Source organism: Micromesistius poutassou (genome assembly GCF_964030765.1).
Source record: "Micromesistius poutassou genome assembly, chromosome: 2".
Classification (NCBI taxonomy): Eukaryota; Metazoa; Chordata; class Actinopteri; order Gadiformes; family Gadidae; genus Micromesistius; species Micromesistius poutassou.
In genome coordinates, this window is record NC_140272.1 from 9,470,340 (window position 1) to 9,488,992 (window position 18,653).

Here is an 18,653-nt window from a genome sequence, read left to right on the forward strand (position 1 = left end):
AGGCCAATATCTAATTTGTGTGCCTTGTCAAAAATTCTTGAATCTCTTGTATGTGATCAACTAAAACTAAAACAGCAGATGACACAGTTATTTGCTGTTTTGGATCAACTCATGCTAAAGCTGTTGAATCTCTGCAGAGAGCTTTTGATGTGGTCCAGCATACACTCCTGCAGCTAAAATTAGTCATCAATGCTGACAAGACTAAACTAATGTTGTTTTCAAACACTAAGAAATTACCTAAAATTGTCCCCACGGTGTCCACTCTTGAGGGAAATGTCATAGAGGTGGTTCATATGTACAAATACCTTGGTGTCTTGCTTGATGACTCCCTCACCTTCAAGCCCCATATTGACAATCTTGTGAAGAAACGCAAACTTAAATTGGGTTTCTTGTTCCGAAATAAGTTTTGGTGAAAAAGCGGCTTGTCACTGCAACTTTTTTTTCTTTTTTTAGATTATGGGGACCTGGTGTATATGAATGCCTCAGCTAAATATCTATGTAAGATTGACGCTGTTTACCATGCATCTCTGAGGTTTATGACTAACTGTGGAGCCCTGACCCAATATTGTGAATTGTATTCTCGAGTGGGATGGCCTTCTTTGTCCACCAGGAGGCTGGGACACTGGTGCACTTTTATATACAAGGCCATGCTTGGATTACTTCCCTCCTACATCTATAATCTCTATAAACTGAGAAGTGTTGATTCTTATGGTTTGCGTTCAAATGATCAGTTGTTGCTGTCTGTTCCATTTGCCTGGACAGAATTGGGAAAAAGGGCTTTCATGTACTCTGCTCCTCCTGCAAAAAGACTGGAAAATAACAGAACTGATTTCTTTGAATGCTTTTAAATTCCTGTAACTTTTGCTGCCTCTTGGCCAGGACTCCCTTGAAAAATAGTTTTTTTATATCAATGGGACTTTCCTGGTGAAATAAAGGTTAAATAAAAAAAAATAATAATAATAGTTTGCAATGTGTTGATATTCATTCCATATATATAATATAGTTTATGTGATACTCCTGCCCCTGCCAAGGGTTAAGTACATAAAGTGGTTGTAGGTTGAATTCTAAACCGGTTTAGTTGTAGGTCCTAAGTTCCAGCCAACAGGACAGCCAAGGACAATCCCTCATTAGCAGCACGAGATCACTGGTTACCCTCTTAGTGATGACAGCAGGTCACAGCCCCTCCTCCAGGGAGCTAGTTAGGTGCTAGTGGGGGGTGCGTGTCATCATCATCACCGCTGTACCTCAGAATTAATCTCTGTGACTTGCCATGGCTGCTGGTTTGTGTTCTGCTCAAGTGACCAAGTGATCATGGCTGCTGGCTGTGGGGAACCTTGTTTCCAGGTGTTCCCCATTTACGCTATCGGCAAGAGAGAGGGCAGGACCACCGAGCTTGCGTCAGAGAGAGTGATTTCCAATCCACCAATCATTTTCCGAATTCACCAATCATGGCATCTGGCTTTCTGATCTAAAGAACCAACCAATGAAAGCCTGCATCTGAGCTCAGAGCATTTCAGATGGCCAGGTCTTGAGGGGCATGGTTTCATTGGCTGGCTCTTTGTCACTGCTTTAGGTCAAAGGCTCCCAGAGCATTGGAGAGTGTGGACTGCTGAGACATTCAGAGACATTCAGGTCCAGGCTTATCAGTGACCTTTGGGAGCTCTGATGTGAGAAGGGTGTGGTGTCCTTGTAACTGTGCCAGGTGTACAATGTTGGTCATGAGGACTTTGAGGTTTGTTCTGGAGCGGTCTCAACCGTATTGCGCCTATTTATACAGTGCCAACATTGGCTCCTGCTGTAAATATATACTCATTGCTTGTCGCTGTCTCGATAACTGTTGCAATCAATGTTGTCATTGCAACAGATAGACAAACCGTTCCGCCAATAGTAGTTTGAACTACTGATATAAAGCTTTTAACCCTTTATTACTTTCTCTCTTACCCTCTATTATAAACACACACACATATATCTATATATATATATATATATATATTGATTGTCCCACATGAAAGTTGTGATAGAATGCCACTAGTCAGCAAGGGCCATGACTCTAACTGCTCTGGCAGCTAATCGATGACCAGGAGGTCCTAGCTTCATGGATTGCAAATGGGACAGGCCATTCAAATTCAGAGGAGGATAGAGAGTACAAATGTTCTAATTTGCAAGCTCATGCAAAAATAATCACACTAAAGTCTTTTTCCTTTGTCATTACATAAATAACAGAATCTCAGCTTTAATTTATTTTTTTATTGTATTAGCATGAATTTCCAGTGCATAATGTAAGGACATTAATTACATTTATTCAAATCGAAGTAAGAGTTAAGAATTGAGGATAGGGATATTGATTAGCGAATTAATCAGCCCCAAGGACAAGATCACACAGCAGGTTCTTCATGATGATTAGTTTGAAGCAAATGCTCTCACGAGTCATGATATACAGTCAACATAGCTCTCCCTGTATTAAGGATGATATACAGACAATAAAGCTCTCTCTATCTCTGCTAAGGATGAGATACAGTAAACATAGCTATTTATTTCTGCTAAGGATAGCCTTTGATATAAATCAGTTATGATAGTGCCATATAAATATATATATATATATATACAAACAATAGCACAAGATGTCAATTCTCAAAATCAGTGTGTAGCTTCTAACGCCACATACAGAAGCCAACACTGCTAGCTGATCTTATGTTGCACATCCATTTGGCAGCTGAGAGCAGATGTACTCCTCCAAATGGCCTTCAAGGCTTGACAATTGATATCTTTTGGAAAGGTCAAAAAGGTTACAGAGACAACCCTGAACAACACCTAGTCGTCATTTCTTATTTGATTGATCCAATTCACTAGAGTGCAATATATTATTACTGGTTATTTTCATGTTATTATCAAGTGTTTAGGAGGCACTTGTAATTTACCAAAATGCCAATGCGGTTGTTTAGATGATGCTGAGGTTTCCTTTAAGGGAGAGTCTAATCCAACATACTTCCAACATACATACGCAGCAAAGTGTGATCAAATGTCTTTCTCCTTAAACTATACATTTTCTACTAAAGTAAAACATGTTCTAAAGTAATACATGTTCTAAAGCAATACTTTTAGGCCATGGGTAATCCTACTTGTTGGTTTAGATAATCTTGTGACACATAAAAAATAATCCATCCTATATTTAATCGTTACCAGATATCATGCAATATCCGGTGGTAAAGGTTATGGTGGCGCCATTCCGTTCTACGGCTTCTACTGAGAGGATGCATCATTACATCGTTACATGCAGTCCTCTTAGCTGGAGTATATCCATGGCAATAGATGGAGGAGGTGGAGTGACGTGTAGAGAGACCAGTTAGACAAAGTTCAACTCATATGTACATCCTTAGCTCCAGAACCAAGAGATGATAAGGAAGGATTTCCTCCCACCACTACTGCTTCTGGCCGATTGTGGGAGCAGATAACCCACTAGCAGCCTCGCCGTTGGTGTAGATCCCAGTGGATGAGAGGATCCAACCATGTGACTTTGAGTTGCATGGAGGAAACTCTGTGGAGACTGTGTGTGTTTGTGTGCGTACATATGAGTGTGTGCAGGTTATGGCGCATTTCCACCGGAGGGTGCGGGTCAGTTCAGTCTGCAAAGGTGCGACACGGGTCGCGTTTCCACTGCCAAAAGTGGGCGTGATCCAGACTGAGCCGTATTGAGCCGTACTCGTCTCGCAGTACTCCGCCGTTGGGGTACTGAGACGCCTGAAAGGGTCCCAGCAAGTTTGAGCTACACACATCGTGATTGGTCGACAGAATCGTCCCTTCCGTGCGACAGGGCGATAATAACAAACAAACACAGTATTCGCGAGGTATTACTGGACAACGGCGAAAGCTTTGTTTATTGAAGAAAATGTTGTGCAAAAGTTTTCCGTCCTTCTTGGACGTCCTACATTTTTGCTCTTTGTTCATTGTGCATGTTCTTCTTTTACCTTGGATTTATTAGCAGGCTACACTGTGTCGGGTGGCTATGAGATCACAATTCTTACGTAGCTGCCGCGGCTATCAGCATCCGGCTTAAACCCTGCCCTACCATAAGGGTAATGTCGGAGGTGGAAACGCGAGCCGTAACTGAGCTGGGCTATACCACACCCTCACTACTGGGCTGAGGCGTGCTGGGTCCGAAGCATACCCGCCAGTGGAAATGCGCCATTGCGGCGGTACAAGGTATTATTGGAGAGGTTTGGAGGGCTTATCTGGACGATGGTGAGGCTTGAGTCTGGTCGATGGTGAAAGGGGAAGCAGCATGAGTTGAGGAACCCGGGGTATCTGCCCTACAGGAGAGAGTGACAGAGGCCCCCAGGGGTCGACCCTTCTGGAAGGGCCAGGGAGGCATATGCTAAAGGCGCTGACATGACATACGTCTAGATTGAGTGAATAAAATTGTTATATGTTTGTATGGTTGAGCCTCTGTTCTATTCTTCCTTTATTGGAAACGCTGTGTGGGGGTCAAAGTAGTAAGAGGTTAAACCACAGTTCATGGGTCAGCCTTATGGGAGGGGCATTGTCTTCTGTTATTTCAACACAAGATTGCTTATTCAGGTCTCACTGAGGGACTATAACCATGCAGTCTCACACAAAACCGGATATTCCAACAATGCTCCTAGTTGTGAAAGGCATACCTGCTTTAAACACGTTTGAGGAGGACTAAGATCCCCCTGATCCCCCCCATAAGACCCCAGAGCCCCTTGAGGCGTGGGGGTCCCCCAGCCGGCTCGGCAGGTCGGCTGCACCTTTCAGGAGCCACTGGGAAACACGTTTCAGGACGCAGCCTCGCTGCACAAGGGCCACGGGACTCAACAGCCCTTAAAGCATAAATATTCAGATATGTTTTAATGGGTGTATAATCCTATTAAAATAAGAATGCTTGTGTGTTCCTTCATTTCTACGTAGGGGGTGAGTCCTCTTCCATGGAGCCCGCCACGTTGCACCACCATGTTTCTACAGTAACCCAGAATGGACAAACAGATTTAGAGAGGACACATTTGTTTGTTTTTTAAATCAAAATCAAACTATAATATAACCCAATAAAGGAACCTCATCACTTGACCCTTGGCTACTCGATGCAGTCTTAGATGATGACTTGTAATTTCAGAAGAACCTACTGGCCACCGTAGCTTCTGTTTCATTGACACAAAGCAGTGTTATTCAGCTGGTAGTAATCTGCAACCTCACCACTAGGTGCCACTAAATCCTATACACTGCACCTTTAAATACCTAACAGCAGTGGTTCCCAAACGTTTGGCAGTTTTACATGCTACTGAGTACCCTCAGCATCATATATGTTATGCATATGCATACATATATGCATAACATAAAAATGAGACAAAATAACCAATAATTCCTGGGTTTTATTTTGATTTCTAACAGGTTGCCTGCACCTAAACTCACGTAGGGCATAACAAAGTGAACAAAATTGGTCAGTAACAAACTGGACTTAACGTAACTATAAACTGTACTGTACTTGCTAATTCTAAATTAATAAATGTGTCTCAACTTACCTATAACACTACTGACTAAGGGGAAATACTCGGAAATACTTGGAAAAAACATCTCTGTTGTCACGGAAACGTTTATCACTGACCAAGACCAAGCTGAGAGTGAGTTTCCGTCATGGGTCAGAGGAAGGGGAGTGTTGGGCTGGGCTGCATTCTGTTTGGTACTGAGACTTCACTAGATAGTACTAGTACCCCCTAGATCCATCCAGGTACATAGGAACTGAACTCTGCCCGGACCTTATCCATTCAGTGCTTTAGACTAACAATAAGTATTATTTTTTTATATGTTAACAGCCAGGAAGCCAGGAATAATGACCTAAAACTTTAATGCCATGTCAACACATTTGATTGGAATTTGTATTGGTGCCAATTAGGTTAAAAAAAGGCAATACACACACAACATTCAAACCAGAAAAAGCTGTAATGATCTTGTGCTGTTGTAACTTCTCATAAATTGTCTAAAAAGTGCATTTGAATAAGGTGCATTTAGTACAGGTTTACTCTGCAAGGTGCCTGAGCATTTCATGGTCTCAGTGAGGACTGGAGCAGCAGCGCTCTGAATCAACTGCAGCTGTCTGATTGATTCTTTAGGGAGACTCGTAAAGAGACCGCTGTTCCCTGCTAAGACTTGAGATCTGTATTCCTTGATGAATCTTTAAGGTAGAAGTCGGCCAGCTATGTGGTGGCTGTTGAGATTCAGGTCTGGGGCCGTGATTTCTGGCTGGATTTTTGCATTTTAATATTCCCAACTGAAGCGTGCTGACTTCTAAACGTTCTTCTTTGGCTCCGTAAACAATTACTTTTATCTTTGTTTTATTTAATACGGTTTTGGCACATCCAGACCAGTTGTTAATTTGTTTAATGCACTTACTACTTACTGCTAGAATTGGACCATAATCCCCTGGTGATATAATTATATAAATGTGTGTGTCATCTGCATAGTTATGATAACAAATATATATCATTAATACTCACTTACTTAACTACTTAGAATCCATGACCCTCTCTTAGCCCACACTATCCCAATCCTAAAGGCCTGATGACATAGTCAGAAGAAATCCTAAGACCCGTTCTGTTCTGACACGTTCTCCTCTGTCCCCACGATGAGGCAGCAGCTAATTAAGGATCTTGTTGAGTATTCAGCATCTGGAATGGAGCCCAGTTGTCACCTGTTCATTAAGCATTCTGTCCACCTGTGTTCCAGGTGTTGCAGTTCCCTGGTTTCTGGCCCTGCTGGGTTGGCCGCTATTGATCCTGTTTTAAGGTTGTTTTCTGCGACTTCCTTCACGCTCCTCTGCCTCTAGTCTGGTGTCCTGGTTTTGCTTCAGGGTTATTGAGGAATAAGGGATGGCTTCAGGGTTATAGAGGCAGGATGGATGCTCCAGGGTTATAGAGGCAGTATGGATGGTTCAGGGTTATAGCGACAGGATGGATGGTTCAGGGTTATAGAGACAGGATGGATGGCGAGGTAATGCTTATGCACCAAAGGGGTTTGAACAATGGACTGTATAAAGTCATTGGTATGGAGAAGTCTCAGGTCAAATTGAAGCATCCTCATTCAAGTATTTGTACTGAATTTCTAAAGTTAAAGTGCACTTCAACTTTAGAAATTCAGTACGAATACTTGAATGAGGTTTTGAATGAGATTAGCAATTCCCTTTGCCGATGTAGACATTTGGTAGAAATAGAGCAGAACCCCTCCCATGTAGATCTGGAAGCCCGTTCACTGCACCTCCAGCCCTGTACAACACACAGGATCTCACCTTAGTGTTCCTGTTCGACGTGCTCTATTAATCAGATCCATGATTTAGGACATCCATTAGGGGGGGGTTTATGATCTTCATGTTGAACACCACCATGCATCAAAGTGCTCCCCCCTCTTTGTGCCTTCATTGGTCTTCCCGTTCTTTATATGTTGTGTTTCCTTCTTTACTCGGATAGGTCTGGAACTGAGATTGGCATCAGCTCTGATTGGCACTTCATTAGATTTATTCATAAATAATAATTGAATCTATATCATTGTCATATTTGTGAATTGCAATCAGGTTTGCTATATGAAGTCACAGTTATTGAGGGGTGGTTGAGCCTAAAAATAAAAACGTGTTGGTATCAATTCAAATAGAATGTCAATATGAATCTTTGAATGTCTTTTGCAGAGACTGTTAATGTTCCAGCTTTACTATCCCTTCCTTGTAGGTGCATCTTGAAACATATGATTTTTTTTTTAAAACAAAACGTGTTTGATTTTGTGTGTCTCAAATAACAATATGTATGTGAATAACCTCAATATATTAAGATGAATGTTTGTACATTTTAAACTGTGTGTGTGTGTGTGTGTGTGTGTGTGTGTGTGTGTGTGTGTGTGTGTGTGTGTGTGTGTGTGTGTGTGTGTGTGTGTATACTGTGTGGGAGCACAGCTTTCAGCTGAGGCCAGGCTGCTGTTTGAAGTGAGCGATGGGGTGCAGGAGCACAGCTGCTGTTTGCATGCTAATATTGAGGCAGCGCTGGAGAACGTGGGAGATGAGGGGAAAAGGCCAGAGCCTGCCCACGCTAGCACTGTTACTTAGGAGACACACACGCGCACACACACACACACACACACACATACACACACACACACACACACACACGTATGCACATGCCCGTACACTTACACACACACATAAACACTCATATATTCAGCACCAAATCACAGCTATATATTTTTTTCAAACATTGGGCACATGATTGAGGCCAGATTGTTGATGGATATGATAGAACTGCCTCCAATTGCTGTAGGGAGCTACGTAGGCTGTGTTCTGTGGGGGAGGAAGGCGTAATTTGTATAGAGACTAAGGGTCATTATATACTAGTGGTACATTCGAAGTTTGGCAATATTGCCTACTGAAAGTGACATCAGAAAACAATCGGTTCGAGGATGTCTTTAGGTCAATGGTAAATTCTGTGTGTGTACTGTGTGTGTGTGTGTGTGTGTGTGTGTGTGTGTGTGTGTGTGTGTGTGTGTGTGCTTGTAAGTCAACATCCATGATATAACTGTGAATTAAAGCACAAACCAGTGTTATGCAATCACAAGCTAATAGCTTGATGCAATACTAAAGGTAGTAAAAGGTGATGAACGATCATCTGAAATGCAAATTAATTCAAAACCTCTTCACTAGCTAACAGCTAACCTCTGCCACAAACAGAATATTACCAGTGGTTCTCTGTAGATTTCATATCAGAATTGCATGCTTTTATTTCACACATGCTGATAGCTGGCTGAATGGCCTTTCAGACATCTGATCCTAAAGACACAGCAGCCTAATGATCATGAGCTGCTTACTAATGACTATGCTTCACAGCATGTGGCTATAGGCAGGCTAACTGCATTACCCTTTGTCAACCAAAGCCCTCCTAATCAAGATAAATATGTGGATTATAGAATCGAGCTTGTATCTAGATCCTAAAACGGATCTGTTAATATCTCAGCCAGTTTACATGTAGGGCAAGTACTGCTGAACTGGTTTCTTCTGTCTTACATGCAAGTACTGGACATTGTAGAGAGAAGTTCTTGAGAACATTGCTTTTGATTGATGATGTTTTAGACATTGTCTGTGTACTCGCTTGCTGGGATTACATCTGGGCTTTCTGACAAAGTGAACTTGCAAAACTTGGAATGCACTGACTAGTTTATATTGATGAAATCCTTCATTGGTGTAGGTGGAGCTGTCTGCATTCTCCTGCCCAGCATCACATCCTCCTTGTCACATAGCGAGGCCCTTCTTGCATCAACTGGCTCACCTCCTACCTCACCGACAGGCAACAGTTCATCTCCCTCTCTGGCCACACATCCACCCTCTCTCCTGTCACACAGGGGGTCCCTCAGGGCTCAGTCCTCTGCCCCCTTCTTTTCATCTGCTACCTCTTCCCCCTTGGTCACATCATCCACAAACTCAACCTCGACTTCCACTGTTACGCAGACGACACTCAGATCTACATCCAACATCAGTACCAAAACCACCCAAAATCCTCCCCTCACCCACATCGAAACCTGCATCTCTACAATAAAAACATGGCTGACCCACAACTTCCTCAAACTTAACAGCGACAAAACAGAGCTCCTTCTCATAGGCACCAAATCCACTCTCAACAAAACTGGACCCATCTCACTCACCATTGACGCCTCGACCATCACATCCTCCCCCCTGGCACGCAATCTTGGTGTTATCCTGGACCCCACCCTCTCTTTTGATCCCCATGTCAGCTCCATTGTCAAGACTTCCTACTTTCATCCTCCGCATTGCCAAAATCAGACACTGCCTCTCCCCCCCTGCTGCTGAATCCCTTATCCACGCCTTCATCTCCTCCCGACTTGACTACTGCAACTCCCTCCTCACTGGCATCACTTCTCATTCCCTCCATAGACTCCAAATGGTCCAAAACTCTGCTGCACGCCTCTTCACTCACACCCGGTCCCGTGAGCACATCACTCCCGTTTTCCACACTCTCCACTGGCTCCCCATCAAACAACGTATCAATTTCAAAATACTCCTGCTGACTTTCAAAGCTCTCTACCACCTGGCCCCGCCCTACCTGTCTGACCTCCTCATTCCGCATCGCCCCTCCCGAGCCCTCCGATCCTCCTCCACTCTCACTTTAACCGTACCACCCTCCAAACTAAAAACACACTAAAAACACACTTCCCACATTCAAATCCAGTCTAAAAACCTGTCTCTTTTCCCAAGCCTACGACCTCCCCTACCCGTAACCACCTTCATCCCTGCCCCTGCCCTTGTCCTTCTGACTGTCATCACCCTTTTTGTGTTTTTTGTATGTCTTCCACAATGTAAGCGTCTTTGGGTCACTGAAAAGAGCTATATAAATTTCATGAATTATTATTATTATTATTATCAAACACCCTTGCATAAATGGTCTGCATAAGGGACTTCATTGCTCGACTCGAAGATGTTTAAACTGCTGCATGCAAGCAACCTATGTAAATCCAACAGCAATGAAATACAATCATCCCCTTTCTTTAAAGTCACCAAAAAAACACACAACAACAGGCCTACCACAGTAGTACCTTGAAGGGATTAACTGGGTGTTAATGTTTGACATACTAATGCAGCCCGTTCAAAATGGCTCTCAGGACAGCTTTTAAAGAAGCACTCTTCCAAGCCACATCAAATGTGCGACTGCCAAATGTGACACACACACACACACACACACACACACACACACACACACACACACATACAGTATATATACATACATATACAAGAGTCTCCCTCCATTACAGTAAGATGGTATCTCTACATATATATTTATGGTTTGTTTGGCAAATCTGCACTTTTTTGTAGTTGAGTAATCCCAAATGTCCAATATTGAGAAAGCCAGTGCCAACGGTTTCTTCACAATAATGGATGCATTCTCCTCTAGTACAAGTGAAATGCCCAACTAGAGTCCAATGTGTAACTAAGGTTGGTGCACTTGATAGAGTTGGATATATTTCTGCTATATTTGCAATATTTTCAGAATACATTTTTCAAAAAGGAATCCCATGTAATCGACTTGTGAGTGTAACGTTTATGTTCTACTTACAGGAACAATGCACATACTTTGCTCTTAAGTGTACCATAAATGATGATATATGTTTACAAGGCTTAGTTTAGCGGTTTAACTTTCTTGAAACTTCAGTGATTTGAATGTTTGCCACCTGCAATTGTTAGCTACATTTCTGGTCATGTAGATGTTTAGTAATTACTGCCACGACTTCAAACAGTTTCTATGATTGGCGAAGACTGGGTGCATCCACAGATAACCATTCATCTACACAATCAGCAAGGTGCACACCCAAAATAAGCCAGTGTTCCTGGATCACACTGTGTGGATACCAATTCAGTAGAAAGCATCTTAGTGGCAGCCAGCGGTGGTTATAGTTATTTTCTTAACTGCAAATTGAAGGAAATGCGTGGGTCAAATTTATTCAAGAATTACAGAGAGAAAATTTGAAATAAATGCTATTACTAGCCTGGTCCAAATGGATGTTCTAATGCATTGTTTGAATATACTCAAGCTTGTTCTTTGCATTATCCATATAGGATCTGAGCTGCTGCTGGCTTGATTTCCACAGCTGAATTCATCGTGCTCCACTTCGTCAGCATAAGTTCATACTGTTGGTTGTGGTTTTCAGTCTTTTATCAACCCTTTCCCTCATCAAAGCATCTGCCTTTACTGTAAACCTGCACAATGTATCCCTGTTATCACCGCTGCTCTGCTTTGATATAGCCGTTCCATGGCTGGGAGGTGTCTGAGGAGCCCAGTGTATTCCGCACCACCTGCACATGGGCGGTGGTTACAGTGGAGCTGATATGGTTGTGTAGCATAAAGGGTACCTTTATTTCCGAATGCAATTTTTGCAGAGAAACATTTCTACGTTAATGGTAATTATGGAAAAAGCCTCTGAATCAAATCCATCAAGCTTATGTAATGGAATGAACTCCTGGGGTCAGAATCCACCCACACCATGGCAATCTCACAACGGCTGCATTTAGACAACTACTTGAGGTGGGAGTGCACATAAATCCCTGCATATATGCACTGACAAGGCTGCCTGGAGGAGGTATCCATGGCTACGGCTTTGCACACAATTTATTGTTTTTACAGGCAATCCAGTCATCCCCACCTTGGTATAATTTGTTTGAGCTTATCTTTTGTGTTCTATGGGAGAACACATACAAAATTACGAATACATGGCACACAGATTGATTAGATCGATCATTGAATATACATAGAAGAATGTGATTTTTAGTTAGTTGGTGGCCATTGTTATCACGCACACACACACACACACACACACACACACACACACACACTCACACACACACCGTTGTATGACTTAATTATGTCATTAATTCCCATCAGTCAATTCAACCCATATAACGATTTATTTATTTAATTTCATGATTTAGATTTAGTCAGAATTCAGAATTCAAAGGGGCGATGACTACCCTACCCAATGTAATTTGTAACAGGGTTATCCTCGTTCATGACAATGCTGGGGTGATTGGATACATGTAGCTTGATCAGTAGCCCATGCTCTCAAGGAAACAAATCAAAGTCGCCCCTGCAGTGGTTGTGAAGGTCAAGGACATATATTATGGTTACCATGAAATTGCTACTTTATAAAATAGGAGAACGTTATTTGACACAATTATCTATGTTATGGGCCTTTTGCCAAACAAGCCCTTTATATAGCAACTGAAAATCAGAAAGCAAACATGCAAAGATGTGTCCCATTCTGAATGTATAGTCTACTGTTATGTAAGTTGGAAGTATGTTGGAAGACATGGAGTGGTGATTCAGGACCTGCAAGAGTTTCCCCAAGATTAGAAACAGTTCTGGTGTTTCAGGGAGGCATCCGCTTTGGACAGAGCCAATAGCTAATGAGCAATGCCAACAAGGGAATCATACGTTGCGTTGATCAGAAAATCAGGCCAGGTTCATGATACTATGGAGGTCTTGCTGAGACGGACAGGTAGAAGAGGGGCACTTCTCTCTGTTTACACAACTATACTGCTAAGGTGACTAGGAGAGATAATTATACCTCTATCAACTGGATATATCGTGTTGGCATGTTGCATGAATACTGTAGCAACATCCATGCTGCACGCCACCTAGATGGCTGCCCTGCTCCACCTAGTTGGCTTCTACTGGGCTCCTCCAGCCCAGGACACAGGCTGGGGATAAAGCCAGTTTATTGGAATGTTTTCAGTCAATCATACATGAGGCTGCTGCTCCACGTTGCTATGCAGGCGGTCTTTCCCTGAGTGTGTGTGTCGATGGCTGGTTTAAACGATACACGTTAAAGGTCCCATGACATGCCACCAGGTGGCATGTCATGGGACCTTTAATTACTCAATGAACAACAGGTGTGCAGCCTCACCCAGCCTTAATCCACACACGCTCCACATATCTTATTGTCCATTTACGCTATGGTTAGCTTAACAAGGGACAAATTATCATTTTTATTCGATTATTCCTTTGATTTAGCTTTTTTTTATGCAATAATGTCAATAAATAACAAACAGCAACATCAGCAGCTGCAGTGTATTTGACCTCCAAATATACTTGGTTTGGAAATTTGTGTTATATAGTACTGCTACCTTGGGCTAAACGGGTTGGTTTACATGAAAAGCCTTGGAATGTGCCGACACACGGTTGTGGAACATTTCACCCACTCTTTAACCTGCTGCAAATAAAGGTGAGGCCATTCCTTGTGGAATGGCCTCAAGTGGAAAGCCTGGCTCCGCATCAGCCAGACTTTATTACTCTGTGGGAATGTTACGTGGCTCAACGTAACAAAGAAATGGGGCAGGAGACAGCGCGACAATCCACGTTTCTTGTTTTAATTGCGTGAAAAGCATGCATCAAAAATTATCCTGACAATCGTGGAGCAAACACAAATCAAAATCTCCCGCCACGTTCCCGGAGGCCAGGCCCCTTTTATCCGGTTCACGGGGACACGCCCCGTACGTGGGCACACCCTGACCCTGGAACATGCAGGACCAGGCCTATGAGAGAAAAGGCAGCCAAAACGAGTAGCACATGTTGTCACAAGAACGCAAGCCCCCTTCTGAGGCTGAAGGCATGGCTTTTAAACACACCTTGGCAGATGTACACAATTAACTTGATTGAGCACATCACCCAAAGACCATTGCACTGCCACTGCAAGGCCAGTGGGGGTGTAGAGGGGCGTAACAGGGAACTCATGGTAGGGGTCCGGAGAACAGGAGTGGTCAGGTCGAAGCGGGCCATGACTGGGGGAGCAGCTCAGTGATTAGGAGGCTCTCAGGAGGCTCTCAGGAACACAGAAGGCTCAAGGTGTGATGGTTTATCTGTAACTGACCTGTACAAGACCATAAAGAACATGTTTGTATAATAACTGACTGTTCTCAAAACATGTATCATATATCATTTTCGTCAGGGGAAACTACTGTGTGTGTGTGTGCGCGCGCGCGCACTTGCATACACACTATTTTTAACCCTTTTTGCAGCTTCAGACACTGTCTGCATAGAGAAACCACTGAAACAACGTGATCATGCAGATGCGTGGAAAATGTGACTCAATTCAATATTCAGCAATTCTTAGACAAAAAGAGGAAATTGGAAAAAAGAGGAAATATCCATATATCCCTCTAAACCCAATCTCTCAGACAAGCTTGGCTACACACTTCAAAAATAACGAGACACCGTAGAAGGGTATTGATGAAGAATAACTTATTTTTAGGACACTTCTTGACAGAAAATCAGCAAATTATTTTATTAAAGAGCCCAATCATGGGAAGATACAGGCAGCAATTTTACCAAGCATACATTCAATGAGACAAAGGTTGTACATGTGGGCAGTAAATACAAAGGAAACAAAGGTGAGGGGGAGTGACATCGTGGAGAGTTTAGGATTGGCCATGGCTGAAGTCAGCCATGGCGGGAGAGACCAGTTATATTGCAATACACTAGGGTGAAGTGGACATATCAGCAAGACAGTTAAAGGAACCTTCACAACAAAGTCACTTTGCCTCAGTATCAGTCTTTGTGGCTACAGTGGAAATACAAAATGCTAACTATCTAAACACCTTTCAATTAGAGAAAGGAAGGGAGGTATCTCTAGGTATGAGGAGAATGCATATACATCAATTTACTAGTAATTATATAAACAAGGTCATTGTACAAACAAGGTTTATATCACTTGTATATAATTTTATATTATAGTTACAGTTAATATTTCCACGGTAGGTATTGTTGTTGAATAACCACCTCAGTGGTGGGATCAAAAGTCAAAAGGTCTTTGTGTTTACATACAACCACCACCTTTCAGAGTGAAAGGTCTGAGGGCGGTTACAAGTGGGGACCTGCGCGCGATAGGGTAGTTCAAATATCAACATTCATATTGCACACAACTCTCATCCAGTGAACCATGGTGCACTGTACTGTACAGCAGTGAGGCTACAGACAGAGAAAGGTTACTATCCCTGGTAGCAGGATTACCTATTGTAGACCTGTCTTACGTTTTTATTTTTCAACAATAATATTTACTTTAGAATATTTGTTTGAATGAGCTTTGGAATCTGACTCGTTAATAAATGAACATCCTTTTATTTACATCTTATCTGGACATTCCGTTTTTCGCTCAACATCAAGCATCTACTATAGCCTATACCCAGTCAGCCAAATGGTGATCTACACACAGGAAGAACAATGGACATTGTAGTTCCTACACCAACCCCCTTCAGCCAGCCACACTGCTATATAATGAACCATGGTTCACCATACAGCAGGAATACTGATCCCTGCAGCCCCCAGCCCTTTTGGTGGTGCATAACAAGAAGCCATAGTATTTCATTACCGATTCCTCAGGGAAGTCTGCAACTTGAAGGTGGTATTAAAAATTAATTAGGGTTGGAGATGTTCCATATAGCTTCAGAATTAAAGGAATATATATATATATAATATGTTCAGTTAAACCTTTCTGAAATCCATACCAAGTAGAGGGGCATGAATATTATTTTTTACTGCATTAGGACAAATATGATGTCCGGTAAATTGCACATTCATTTTCTACAAACTCCCCTGCTCTTTTATTTGAAATTACACAAGCCTGTTTAAAGTGCCAATGAATTGAGTTTGTTTGTGCGTTTATTGTCCTCCCAGCAGTAGGAGCAGCTGGTGAAATGTATACAAATGGAATGGATATAAATGGAAGAGGAGGAATGGGGAACGAGATTCTCTGCATGTGAAGCTTCTCCTTGGCCATGAACCGGAGCAACCTCAGAGACACACTACCCAGATACTAGCATTCAGCCCGCACCAGGGGAAGAAGACACCCAGTGTTTACCTATCACAGCATACAACCAGCTACACTTTAGGCCTGCTGTCCAGTCTGCTCTACAGTCTGACCAGGTCATATGTCCACAGTCTGACCAGGTCATAGGTCTACAGTCTGACCGGGTCATAGGTCATAGGTCCACAGTCTGACCAGGGCATAGGTCATAGGTCCAGTGTTGTGCATGAACTAGTTCAAAATAACTAGTTCATTGAACAAGTTAATTTTTCTATGAACTTGAACTTGAACCGAACGTAACATATTTTTAACTAAAGAACTTGAACTTGAACTAGTTCAGATTTTGTGACATTCTGAATTGATGCTTAGGCCCAGATGACATGTTTATTAAATAGAGTTACTGCCTTAGTTGTGATGAATGAAACAGGTGTACAAATAATATCCATATCAGTTTCTTACAGCTTTCTTACATCTTACAGCAAAGTCCCCCCCCCCTTAGTCATCAATCCTCTTGTTAATGGCCCTATTCCCACCCCACTGAACCACAGGAAAGAGATAATCATTTAAATGATTCCTTTTTGTTTATTTGAAGTGTATCAACTTGGTTTGTATCTGGATGTCATCATGCATTCCAGTGAAGAAACTCGACTTGTGCCCCTCCCTCCCTGCTTTGGCTGTAAAGAATGTTTGGATTTTAGCATCAGTTGGGTCTGGTAAGAGCGTCTCTGCATTGTCCCCCTCCTCTCCCATTCTATGTTGCCATAACAGCCGTAGCCTTGTATGTAATGTCAACAGAGCACTGTCTGATGAGAAAGAAAGGGGAGGGAAAGTCAATATTTATTGGATGAGAAAGAGTGGACAGAAATTCCCAGATCAACTGTGACCAACTCAGCGATCCTGAGAAGATCAAAGATCTATTCTAGAGATCCTTCCATACTTAGCGTTGAGTATGCCTATGCTTTTTTGAAACAACGTGAAACATCATTGCAATTCTCTACTTTAAACGACGACGATACTTCTGAAAAACATTATAGTACCATGGTCTGCCATATAAAGGTAATTAATAACTGTTAAACAGGCTATGAAGAAGCTAAACTTACATCTAATGTAAAAGGTAGGCTACTACATAGGGACTCCATAACAAAGTTTATTTGTGCCCAACCTATTTAGTCAAATCAAGTTAGTATAAGATTATATATAGCCTATATGTAGTGGCCATACACTACATGCTCAGTTCCTTATTATATCACCAAACGCAATAATAGGTGTGATTGGAATAGGCCATTCTGCTACTCGGTTCTTTTCAATCCTCTTGGCCTAGCTCTGGAACAGGATATGGAGTTTGGTTTGCTGCCCATCCCTTTCCATTCAGGCCAAGCCCACAGTCAGACAGTCAGACGGCTCTGAAGGGCCCGTTTAGAGAAGGGAATCCTGCTTTAGCCCCTCCCCTCTCGCTTTTCCGGGGCTCTCCTGCAACGCATTGAGCTCAGCTCACCTCCTTCTTTTCAATCTCCAACCACCAAAATCACGGAAAACCTCGCAACTCTTTTTTTTTTTAGTCCCGGGCTCGCTGTCCACTCGCCTGCTCGTCTCGGTGCGGATGTAGGCTGCTGGGCTCCGTGTGGATGAAAGCCTACCCTCAAACTTTGAAATCCAGACACATCTGTTGCAAATTGACGACTAAGGACCTGTTGTGAACAGTATCTCTGGGTGTTTGGTGTCGGGATACACAGAGACTACTGAAGACCAGGGGGACCAGGCGGAGCTGCATCGAGATCTGAGCGACACCACATGCAGAGGAAGAGCGCTTCTTTCCTGTGAATATTCCGCCAGTCCGACCACGTTGTGGTTCTTTCCGTCGAGCAGCCTTTCGCCATCAGGGTCCCGGTGGAAACCAGCAACCCCCCCCAACCCCAACCCAAACTTCCCTGATCCTGCTCCATGTCCTCGCCCTTCGCATGAAGACAGACTGCTTGTGGAGCCTCTCTGAACGTTGAACCCTCAACTCTCGAGGTGTAGGCCGATACAGGTCTGGATTGAATGTCATTTTGCTGTGATCAAAGCAGAGGAGGGCTTTGACACACGCACACACACACAGGGGAGTGGATTTTAAACGAGGGTCTCATCGACGGACTCTGAGTCCTGTGGTGGAGCATCTGGGTAAGGATCCATCTCTTTCATAGTCCACCCTACCGGGTAACCGCTGGTTACAGCGGTACCTTTTTTTCCACAGGTGTGAAATGGGGCTCTGGTATCTGAAAGAGCACCGTATAGACGTACTGTTCTTATGAACCGGGAACCAG

The 18,653-nt window shown here is 42.9% G+C and overlaps 1 protein-coding gene across 1 annotated transcript in view; it reads left to right on the plus strand.

The window, feature by feature from the left end:
- The first annotated feature begins 17,845 nt into the window (after positions 1-17,845).
- LOC311339262 (plasma membrane calcium-transporting ATPase 1-like) overlaps positions 17,846-18,653 on the plus strand; it is a 43,363-nt gene continuing 42,555 nt past the window's right edge. Inside the window, exon 1 of the mRNA XM_084464638.1 lies at positions 17,846-18,510. The gene's annotated coding sequence lies outside the window, so the exon portion shown is untranslated. The remainder of the gene's footprint in view (positions 18,511-18,653) is intronic.